The 12,250-nt window shown below is 29.5% G+C and overlaps 1 pseudogene; it reads right to left on the minus strand.

Annotated features, from left to right (window-relative positions):
- Nucleotides 1–374: 374 nt before the first annotated feature.
- LOC120067340 lies at nt 375–2,334 on the minus strand (annotated as a pseudogene).
- Nucleotides 2,335–12,250: the final 9,916 nt, after the last annotated feature.

Consider the following 12,250-nt stretch of genomic DNA (forward strand, 5'->3'; position numbering starts at 1 on the left):
ATAAAATATTGATTATTATTTCAAAGGTCTCCTTTATGAGACTCTAAATCTACATACATCTTTATCATTCATAATAGGCATGTTTGACCTTGTACAAATAAAATATTAGAGAGAAGTGTCCTAAAAAGATTTAGAGAGTATATACGTGTATATAGCTTCTAATGCCAAAAAGATAAAAATATTCAATAAAATAAGATATTTTCATAAAAGTTATAAAAATAAAAAATGTCAAAAATAAATAAAGTTGACATATCTATTATATTTAGATTATCGACATCTTATTGTTTATATTTTATGTTTTGTGAACTTTTTAAAATATAGTAAAAATATCGATCCAATATTAAATTCATGAAAATATCGAAATATCAATCTCATGTGACAAATTTCCATGAACATGGTTTACCTTTCCTTTATAATAATATCCATACGATAAATATAAAATTTGAAGTTTCACCTAATCTAATAATACACGTGTACGTATTAGTATGGGAGTAAATATGTATAGTTTGCAAAGCTCCGAGTTAAGAACGACAATGGCAGAAGGAGAAGCCAATTTGCTTACTGATACAGAGTAGGTTCTGATAGTCTGGGCGTTGGGATGAGAACAAGAGGCTTCTTCATCTTCAAAACAATCCCAAATTTCTCCTCGATTTCAATCTTCTCACCTTCTTTCAATTTCCAATCGAAAGAATGCAAAAGCGTAGCAATCAAATACATTACCGTTCTTTCTGCCATAGCTATCCCTGCACAGTTTCTTCTGCCGGACCCGAAGGGGAAATAACGGAAATCACTCCCACTGAAATCGAATTTACCGTCCAAGAACCTCTCTGGGTCGAACTCCAATGGATTCTCCCATTGATTGGGGTCTCGCTGAATGGCCCAGACATTGATGAACACTCGAGAGTCCTTTGGGATTGTGTAATTGGAGACGATGGTGGTCTGGCTCGGGCCTGTCTCTTATACACATCTAGATGTGTATAAGAGACAGAGTTAGTTCTTCAATGGCTTTCTCTGCAACTTTTGGGTTCTTCATTATCTCTGCCATTGCGAATTCAATGGTGTTTGAGGATGTATCTGTTCCACCTATCACCATATCCTGTCCACATACCCAATTTCATTGATTTTACTTCATAATATTAATTTAAAGGCCCACTATGTATTTAAGATAGCTGATTTCTTTGAATAAGATAAAGAAAAGAAAAGCACGAAATTCTTTTCTATTTCTCTAGTTTCTTTGTGAATTTGTTTTTAAAGGGACTCAAATATGTAGAAGAAAATTATTACCATGAGCAAGGCTTTAAGTTGAACCATGGTGAGAGGTGTTTTGGAATCGACTTCATCTTTGACATTAAGTAAGAACTGCAAGAAATCATTTTTCTTCGCACTCTCATCAACATTGGCCATTTTCAATCGCTCATCAATCATGTTTTCAAAAATGGTGTCCAATTTATGGACAAGTTTAAGCATTTGTTTCTCAATTCCTTGGAGATCAAAACGGGCCAAGCTTGGAAAGAAGTCCGAAACATTAGGCTTACCCAGTAGCCCTGTGATGTCCGAAATCGTTTTCCTAAACTCAGTTGCAAAGTCATCCCTAATTTCGTCCCTTTCCACTGACCCACCCCACAACATGCTCGTAACCTCGTTGAAAACCGTCAAAAACGCCTGTTCTCCCACGTTCACCGCCGACCCAGCTCGCCGGTACAAATGAGCCACCGCGTTTCTAACCTCGCTACGGCGGAGCTCATAGAAAGAGTCCAAACTGTTGTTACTAAGCATCTTGATTGTACAAACTTTTCTCAACATTCGCCATTCGGGTCCGTATGGGGACCAACTTATGTCATAACCGCCGTACGTGGCGGCTCGGCCAGCCTGAGGAACGTCGCGATTGGCAAAGGTGATATCGTGGTCCTTCAACACCTCGCGTGCCACGGAGGGTGAGTTGACGATTATACCAATCTTTCCACCCAATTGAAGCTTTACAATTGGACCGTATTTTCGGCCCAATTCCGTGAAGTGAGTGTGAAGTTCAGGGTCTAGGAACGGCAAATATCCGAGCAGAGGAACGCCGGGGGGACCCGGTGGCAGCCGCAAGTGCCGCCGCCAAAGTTTGACATAAAAAAGAAGTAGAAAACCGGCGAAAAGGGTGACAAGAAAGTGGGTTTGGTAATTGGGATCAAAGAAATTGAGAGAATGAATTAGAGTTTGAAGAAAATTGGAAGTGGGTTCCATGGAGGAATGGAGAAAGAATGAGAATTGAGACTGAAACAGGGGCTTTACTCTCTGCTTATTAAGAAAGAAAGGTAGATTTTTTTTTTTTTTTTTTTTTTTTTTTGAGATAGTATATATTTGTCGATGAAGAAATATGTGGTGTGTGTATGTCATTTTTTTTTTTATCCACATTTCCTTACTAAATTAGAAATGTGTGGTACGTTGAAATTTAAGATAGAGTGGGGATTTGAATTATGTACCCTTGACATTCGAATACTTCTTTTTTTTTTTTTTTCTTTGTCTATCAACAAAAATTTAACCATCTTAGAACCATTATCAAACATATCACAAATTGAATTCTCTAATCGAGTTAATTATTAATTAATTAATTTTGGTCATGTTTGCTAATTCTAAAATTTTGATTCATATTTTTCTGATCAATTTGATTATTAAATCTTATTTTTTTAAAAAAAGAATGGAGAGAATTAATAAATATAATTTTAATTTAATTTAAATAGTATAAATATCTAACGTAAAATTTTAAAATAATGAAAGAGATAAAATGACTAAGACTATATCACTATATGTACGATTTATTTAATTAATTTATAATAAATATGAAATGTGTTGGATATAGTTGAAAATGTTTGAAATATAATTTTATAGAGGAAAATATAAATGGTATAACAAATATAATTTTTTGTAAATATTAGACATGAAGTTTAAATTTAATTAAAGAAATAAAATGGATAAATATATTTTCATTGATAATTTTAAATAATTTTGAGAAAAGTAAATTATCTATATCAATATACACTTAGATTTTTTTTTGTTTTTGGAAAAAATGTTGAAACAAAGGTTTATCTTCTAAAATATTATGGGATTTTATTGATTGGACAACTATTTTTCTTTGTTTGATTTTTTTAAATAAAAAATTCATTCGAAACAAAGAGAATAGTAGTCAAAACAAAGAATTTGAGGACAAAATAATAATCGTTGAAATATCTAATGATAAAAAAAAATGTAAAATAAAAATAAAAAGAAATGACATGAGAAAGTAGATGTAAAAAAAAAAAAAAAGTAAGAAATGATGTGAAATATGAATGGTTGAGTAATATAATAGTAAAATAGAAATGTAAAATTAAATGGAAAAAAAAAAAAAAAAAAAAAAAAAAAAAAAGGGGGGAAAATCGGTGTGAAATGTACCTAGAAAAGTATGCATGGGTGTGAGTGTGAGAGCAAAAGAGTATTTATGGTGAAAGAGAAAAGTTACAAATTCTCCCTTAATCACTATTAAGATACTATTAAGATATGCCGCACATGAATAAAATTTATTATAATTCAAATTTTTATGATGAAATTTGGATATTGAACAAATATATATTTCATTAGTTTGAATAGTAAGTTTTTAACATAAATTTAGTAATAAAAAAATAGTTACCAAAACTGTATGTATTAGTTTTAGGTTAATTTAAAATAAAATAAATTAGAAATTGTTTTGAAAAAAAATATTTTCATTAAGTTAAATTACTAATATATTTGACCTTAAATTTCAAAATATTGAAAGAGGTTGAAAAAAATTTATGAATAAAATTAAAATACATATGATGTAATTGAAATAAAAGTTACAAATTTAAAAACGATAAAATATTATTTATATTATTTGTTTCGTTTGGTTTGTTTTTTTTTTATTTTTATGAATTGATTAATCTTTGATAGGAAAAAGAATGATATGGAAGGTTGAATTAGAAAAATTTAAAATAAAAAATAGCTTAAATAGATATTAATTTTTTAAATTATTTAATTTTGTATTAGCTAGATATGTATTTTTGGTATTACAAACTTAAATAATTTAGAAAATTAATATCTTAAATAAAATGAATTTACATGTTTAAAAAACTATTTATTGTTATTTTATTTTATACAAATATGGTATTATTTCTATTTATAAGTAATTATTAACTAATTATATATTCTTAAAATACAAAAAAAAAAAAAAAAAAAAGTTTGAATTATATTAACGTATATTTTCAAACTCATTCATAAATAGTTTTATCTTCCAAAAATGAACAAATAAAATTGGTTTAGATATACCTATTTATACTCAATACTAAAAACTAAAAAAATAATAATAATAATTTAGATTCAATATCTTATTGTCAAGATTTGAATGTTGATAAAATGAAAAAAAAAATAATATTCATGTTTAACTAAATCTCTCCAAATTTGAATTGAATCATACTAAAAATAAAATACGATTTTATGTTGCACTTCAATCCTCAAAATATATTTGATGATTAAAGAAAGTCACACAAAATAATATAACAAAAAAACATACAAAATGTGTATATCAAAATAAAACAATAAACCAATTTGTAAAATTGTTGGTTGAATTTCAAATCTAGACACATCATAATAGGTTATATTAAGGTTGGCAAAAATCTTTGACCTCGCGGGTACCCGCCTCAATCGGACGAGAAATCTCCAATTTGATCGAAGATGGAGTCAAACTGAGGACCAAGATGCGTAGGAAGATATCCTGCCCCCTCCTTGACCCTAACCCCACCCGGATAATTTTTTAATTTTTTAATACATTATATATATATATAAGAGTAGCTTAAGCTACTGTTTTTGTTTTTTCTATTATTTTACTTTCTTTTTGCTTTTTTTTAATTTCATTTCATGATATAATTTACTTTTAACTTTTTATTAAATTTTAAAATAAAGAAAGGTTAGAATATTTTTTATTATTAATTTAAATAAATAAAACAATAATAATACCAAGTTGTTAACTAAAAGTGTACCATTTCAATATAAATTCAAAATTTATTGATTTTAAATACAAAAAATAAAAGACAAAAATTTTTTCCCACGAGGACTGAATCTCCTAATGGAGATTCCCAACCCTAACCGCAACTCCTCAAAACGGAGAATGGGGTGGAGACGGGGATTATAAATCTCCACGAGGACGAAGATGGGGAGTATATCCCCGACCATACTACCAATCCTACTTGAGATGAGAAACAATACTAAAAAAGAAAAAATGAAAAGAAAGAGAGAGGGAAAAGAAATGGATTATTATCTTATTTGATAATACTTTTTTCCCCATCAAATATTGAGAAAAAAATTCATTATTAAAAACAAATGTATATCAAAATAAAATGATTTTTTAAAATAAATAGAATTATTTAAATATAAAATCTTGTTTTCAAAATTTAAACAATAAACAAATTCAACTAAACCTCTCCGACTTTGAATTCAATAATGCTCAAAATAAAATCCTTTGATATTAGGTGTTCGATTGAAATCTCAAATTCAATCTTCGAATTTGAATTCAATAATACTAAAAATAAAACCTTTTAATTCTACATTGTTCGCCATAATTTTTTTAAAAAATAAAAAATAAAACTCAAAGGCATTGGGTTGTTCTAATTTTTGACGCAAACAAATATTATACCAAAATAAAATAATACATAAGAATATTATTGATTGTATTTCAAATCTCTCTAAAAGAAGAAAAAAGAAAAGAAAGAGAACAAAAAAAATAGATAACATACCTTACTAGAAATTGTGAGAGACATCTAGAAGAATACATATAAATAAAATTTAAAAAAAAAAGACTCAAAATTATGTGGCAATCCGACGCAAGCAAATGTAGATCAATATAAAATAAATTTCTAAAATTGTTGATTGTAAAATTTCCAAAGAAAAACAAATTTACACATCATAATATGCTTAAAGAGGGCCTTCTTCTTTAGTGATACATTTCTCTTTGTAAAAGATGTTTTATCGAAAAATTCCTTTAGAAGTATTTAACGTATAGATGAGAGATAAAAAAATCAATACAAAAAAACATAGATGACGACTACCTTCTTTAATGATCCGCTTCTCTATTTGAAAGGTGTTCTACCATAGAATTCCTTTAAAGTAATGAAAAAAACGTAAGGATGAGATATGAAAATTCGATAAAAAAAAATATATATATATATAGATGATATATCTTCTTCAATAATAAAAGGTGTTCTACAATTTTGAAAGGATCGAAAAATGTAGATAATAGCTCTATAAAATGTGGGTAGTTATTCAGAAGAAGTGTTTGACTGAAAATATGTTTTTGATTCATCTGACTTGTAAAATGCTTCTTAAATAGGTAAAAGGAAAATACATTAGAAAAAAAAGTAAAATAAAGAGTCAAAGATTCTTCCTATTTTATTCCTTTTAACATTGTATAGGTAGATAACTAGGAGAATAGATCTTTCAAATTGAAAGTCAAAATTAAATGGTGGGTTTGGCCATTGATGGAGAAAGTTGATTTCTCTACCCATCTTTAATAAAGTTGACTTCAAATATGTACTTACATACTAATAGGTAATGTAAAGGGAAAATATATAGGCACTCTTCATTTAATGGATTATAATTGATTTAGGGTAATACTTGGATGTATCTCGGATATCATTCATCTTTGTGCATCTCTTTTCACCATTCACATCTAAAAAATATTAAAATATTTTTTTTAAAAAAAAAAAAAAAAAAAAAGTAAAATTTGTCACATGACAAATTATAATTGGACAATTTAGTGAAATGCACAAAAATAGATAATGAGTTTAAGGTATATTGCTTTGTTGTAGTGTTCACGCACATTAAATGTTATCAACATTTTAGCTGTTGATTCTAAGTTTGAAATTAATTGGTGTTAATGTTGAATTACATTTTAATATTGATTTGAATGAATGTTAAATACTAAATAGTAGAAACTATCATTAAACATGGTACTTTATTTAAAAAATACTCTAAACTTTTAAAAATTGGATTTTTTATTAAAAAAATCATTATCATTAGTATAAGGATCAAAACCATTAGTACCTTGATTCAAAAATACCAATGAACTTTGAAAGTTACATTAATACCTTTAATATATAAAGAAATAATAATAAAACATGTTCTAGAATATGGATGAAAATAATATAATCTACCGTCCATCACCTCTCTATTGTTGAAAATTTACACTAGGTATAAACAATTGAGGAATAAACTAAATTATATTTCAAACTTCTACTTTACATGTTAGAATTAAAAAGGTTAATGATCACAAAATAAACAAACAAATAAAGAAGATAAGGAAAAAAGTGAATGACACTTAAGGATGCTTAGGAATTATATATCTAGGAATAAAATTACTGAGAATAAAAAATGACTATGTTTGGTTGTGCATTGGAAAACAATGACTGTGAATAGTATGTGTGTGAATTAAAGATAACTATGTTTGGTTGTGTAGAAAATGTTATCAACTTTTCCTGGGAATAAGTAATACATGTGTTTGGTGTTATATGGGAATATTTTTAGATCACCCAAGTAAATGTTATTTTTGTTTAAATTGTGTGATCACTTTCAAAATTTTGTGCAATTATAAAGCATATAACTAATAAAAAAAAACTTTCCTTAATTGGTTTTAAATAATTAATTTGTGCAGTTTTATTTTTATTATGCAATTATTAAAAAAAAACCTTAGGCAACTATACTATATTTTATTCCAAAAATGCTATATAACTAATATCAAAGTATAAATACTAAACGTAGACAAAATAAGCATTTATATTATGTCAATATTCGTAGTTACAAACAAGAGTGCAGTGCAACATTCATTCAAAATGAAGATACTTAGCAAGCACTAACATGCTAGCTCAAAATAAGGAGTACACATCATTTGATAAGGGCATCAAAATATACACATAATTGCCCATGTATAACATGTTATAAAGTCTCCTATTACATAGAAGATACTACGATATTCCTACAGTTTAAGAATGAACGTCTTCTTGCAAAACCTCCATTATGAATTCATATCTTTCATCATGTGGAAGATTAAAGAAATAATCAATCTGAGATTGGTCTTTAGTGATAATCTTACCCGCTCTCACCCTTTGTCGAATACTTAATCCATCTAACTTTCTAATTTCACTAACTAATGAGTTTCGACGTGCTTCTCTTGTAGACTCTCATTCAGCTACCTGTCGATAAAACATAGCAATTTCTTGAATGTTATCATTAGAGCTTGAAAGATGATTGCTCATAACATTCTCAAGACCATTCACTGCCGTCACCAATGGGTCCATACTTCTTGCTCTTTTCTTACTAGACCTATTTGATGTATGTGTACTAGATTGTATATTTGTTGCCGCTTCACTCATTGAGGTAGGTCCATCCACTTCTTCCCCTCCAACTATTGGTGGATCAGGCACATCAAAACCATCCATTTCTCTCCATAAATCATTGTTGTCCATTTCTCGCTCTACTGCTTCAAACATGTCAGCTGAACCTTCAGCACCAAGTCCATTGGCTATATCTTTTCCAAAAATAATGGCTAACTGTTCGTAGAACAGAAAAGACTTGTTTCTCAGTCCTTTTGCATTTGGATGACTTTGTGAAAACAAATATAAATCAACTTTTAATACATTTAAACAATAATATGATAACAATACACTAGCAATAAAAAAATCTACATTTACCTTTACCCATTCATCAAATATATCTTTTTCTACTTCTATACACTTTTCTTTATCATTCCATCCGAAGCCACTACAATTTGGGCCTAACATTTCAGCTATTGCGTTATACTTACTTCTTCAACAGTTTAACTCTAGACTCTATGTTGCGGTTGAGCCTTAACTTCACAATTATGAATTTTTTAGCATCCATTTCTCTATTTCATTGAGAAATCCTGGTTTGAAAGTACCGTTATCAGCCTTCCATGTGCCAATGTTCGATAACTCCAATAAGCATTCTACTAATTTCTCATCTTCTATCTTACTCCACATATGTTTCGACCTATTCGAACTAGCTGTAAATTGTTTGTTGACATCCATATCTATGATTTCACATCACATATTAGACTTTTAAAACTCAAAACTTCACATATAAAACATAGTATGAAAATCAAAACATACATCACATATTCATAATTATGAAATAAGTAGCAATATAGTAGTTCATATGTCTCATAAAAGCTTCTAACAAGGCGCATGTTTACATCATAATAATACATCCTAGTATTAATATCTAATGCCCCTCCACTCCTCAAACATCTCAATTGCTAAGTTATCTCTCCAATTTGTCCATTCATTTGAACTCTCAACATGTGTTATTCGATCACTATCCATGTCAAAAGTACTTGAATGAGTGTCTCCAACTTCATCTTCTTCTAATGGATCTACAGACATTTCTCTTCTTATAAGATTATGAATGAGACAACAAGTTGTAATAATGCAACATTGAACTTTTACTAGATAGTAAGATTTCCCTCGAAGAATAGCCCATCGACCTTTTAATAGCCCAAATGCTCGTTTATTACATTTCTTACAGATGAATGCTTCATATTAAAAAATTCAGGTGGAGTTCTTGGTTGGTATCCTTGCATCCAATCATTTAAATGATATCGTTGTCCTCTGTAAGGAGCCAAAAATCCTTCACCATTTGTATAGCCAGTATCACATATATAATAACAACCTAAATACATCAACTGAATACTTGAGAATGTATATACAAAGTGTTTCTAATCCAAACTACATACCAATCCTTATATCAAACATGTTACCTTTTGGAATCTTTAATCCATTCCTCCTAGATATAGCATCTCGTAAAACTCTTGAGTCAGAAGTTGAACCTTCCCATCCAAGTAAAACATAGATAAATTGCGTATCTTGGGAGCAAACTCCTAAGACATTAGTAGTAATTTCATTCTTCCTGGTTCGATACCTAGGTCTATCGAGAATACCCACATTGACTTTAATATAGGTTCCATCTAGTGTACCTAGACAATTCTATATACAAAGAAGACTCTAAATTAATTAAACCACCTACTAATATTTAAACATGAGCAAAACTATAAAACAAAAATTACCTTAAACCATTTCCATTTTTCATCCAAGCAGTTGGCAGGAACACGTTCAGGATGTTTAAGTAATAACCCATGTAGTCGTATCACAAAGTTCAGAACTATATTAAAATGTCTACTAATTGTTTCTCATGAACGTGCAAAATGTCGACATATAACTCTATTTTTAACGTCATGTGCAAGGATATGTAAAAATATTGCAACCATCTCCTCAACATCTTCATGTATCGTGCCTCTTAATTTACCAATTGTTTTAAGCATATGACATAATATAGTAAAACATTTCTTATCCATTCGTGTCGTCTCAAAACATGCTAAATCACTCTCATATATTAGACGAAAAAAGTTTAATTGTCTAATTCGATGCCTATAGAAAGAACATCCACTCATAATTCTGTCACGTGTTTGTCCTTTATACAATAGTATTACTACCAATCGAAAAGATGTTTTCATTGCTTGTTTTATTATCTCTAAATATGACAACGAGACAATAAGAATTTGTTGTTCAGTAGCTGATTGTATGTCATTCATATCTGCATGATAAACGAAATGTTTTATCCCATCATTAATTAATTATAATAAACATTCTTAGAAATAAATCACAATGTAGCAAATCAACTCATTCAATACATCAAATGAGAACAAAAAAACGTACAAAATGAATAGCAAATCAACATAAATGTTGGATTAAGTGTGTTCTATCTTACTAACGAAAAATAAATCACAATGAAATGTTGGATTAAGTGTGCAGAATGAATAGCAAATCATCAAATAAATCACAATGAATAACAATTCTCTCTATAAAAATTTATTAGGAAAGGTAGATGGATTAAGTGTTCTATTTAGCGTGTATACGGGTCAACCCAATCGTGTAGTCTCCTACCCCATCGTCTACACGTTTACCTCTATCTTGTAGACGCTTGTCCTATCGTTTACCTTTTTTCCAACGATCGTCTAAATATTTGACAACGATCGTCTAGCCTTTTTCTCAACGATCGTCTACCCTCGTTCGACAGTAGTGAATAAAGACAACAGTGTTCGACAGTAGTGAATAAAGATAGTAGTGTTCGACAGTAGTGAATTTCGACCATGGATCTAATTTCTAATTTACTGAGTACCAAATGCTAAAATCAATGACTGGAGATTAAAGAGAGGAAGAGAGACAGCAGTGTTCGACAGTAGTGAATTTCAACCATGGATCTAATTTCTAATTTACTAAGTACCAAATGCTAAAATCAATGTCTAGAGATTGAAGAGAGGAAGAGAGACAGCAGTGAATAAAGACATAAATTGAAGTGAGAAAAAAGATATAAATGGAGATAGAAAGATTGTAAGTACCAATAGGGGAGCAGAAAATCACGCCGGCGAGAAGAAAGGAAGAGAGATCGAAGCAGAACAATATATAGAAATGGCTGACACCAAAGCAGAGAGATGGCCGACACTCAAAGCAGAGAGGTCGATTTTCACGGTTGGAAGGGCACTCAAAGCAGAGAGGTCAATTTTCACGGCTGGAAGGAAGAAATTTTGTGATAGGAAGGGGAAGAAGAAAAGAAAACCCACACTTTTCAATGGGCATTCAATGGCTCTTGTGTGGGAAAAAAAAAAACCTAGGAATTATCTTTTCCAAGGAAAATGAACAAAACCCACCAACTAAACATGGGCTTTGTAAGCCCATTCCCATTCTCACTCTCTTTTTCCTCCATCCAAACGGTCCCTTAAAGTATACTGGCTTGTCCTAATCTTGATATTATATCTAGTTTTCTGCAACTCTATATTCCACTATCATGGATTTTTGAGTTAATCATCATCTCTACCGTTCCGAATTTTGTAGATATTATTTATACCAATTACTATTTATATATTTTTCAAACCATTGTTCTTCAAACAAAAACTATGAGAAGGTAAAATTTTCAAAATCTATTCTAGTTTAATGTATAAACTATAATACTACTTGATCAATTATACGAACATTGTATATTGGTGATATATACTTTATCAATATATAAATATGTATTACTTTTCCCTTCTCATTTCTAACAAACATCAAAACCAAAGAAAAAAAAAAACAAAGGAGAGATCATTTCACAATTTTGATTTTTTTTCTATACACAAACGCTAAAAGCCAAAAAATTGAAAGAAATTATAAAATGT

This window comes from Benincasa hispida, chromosome 12 (genome assembly GCF_009727055.1).
Source record: "Benincasa hispida cultivar B227 chromosome 12, ASM972705v1, whole genome shotgun sequence".
Lineage (NCBI taxonomy): Eukaryota > Viridiplantae > Streptophyta > Magnoliopsida > Cucurbitales > Cucurbitaceae > Benincasa > Benincasa hispida.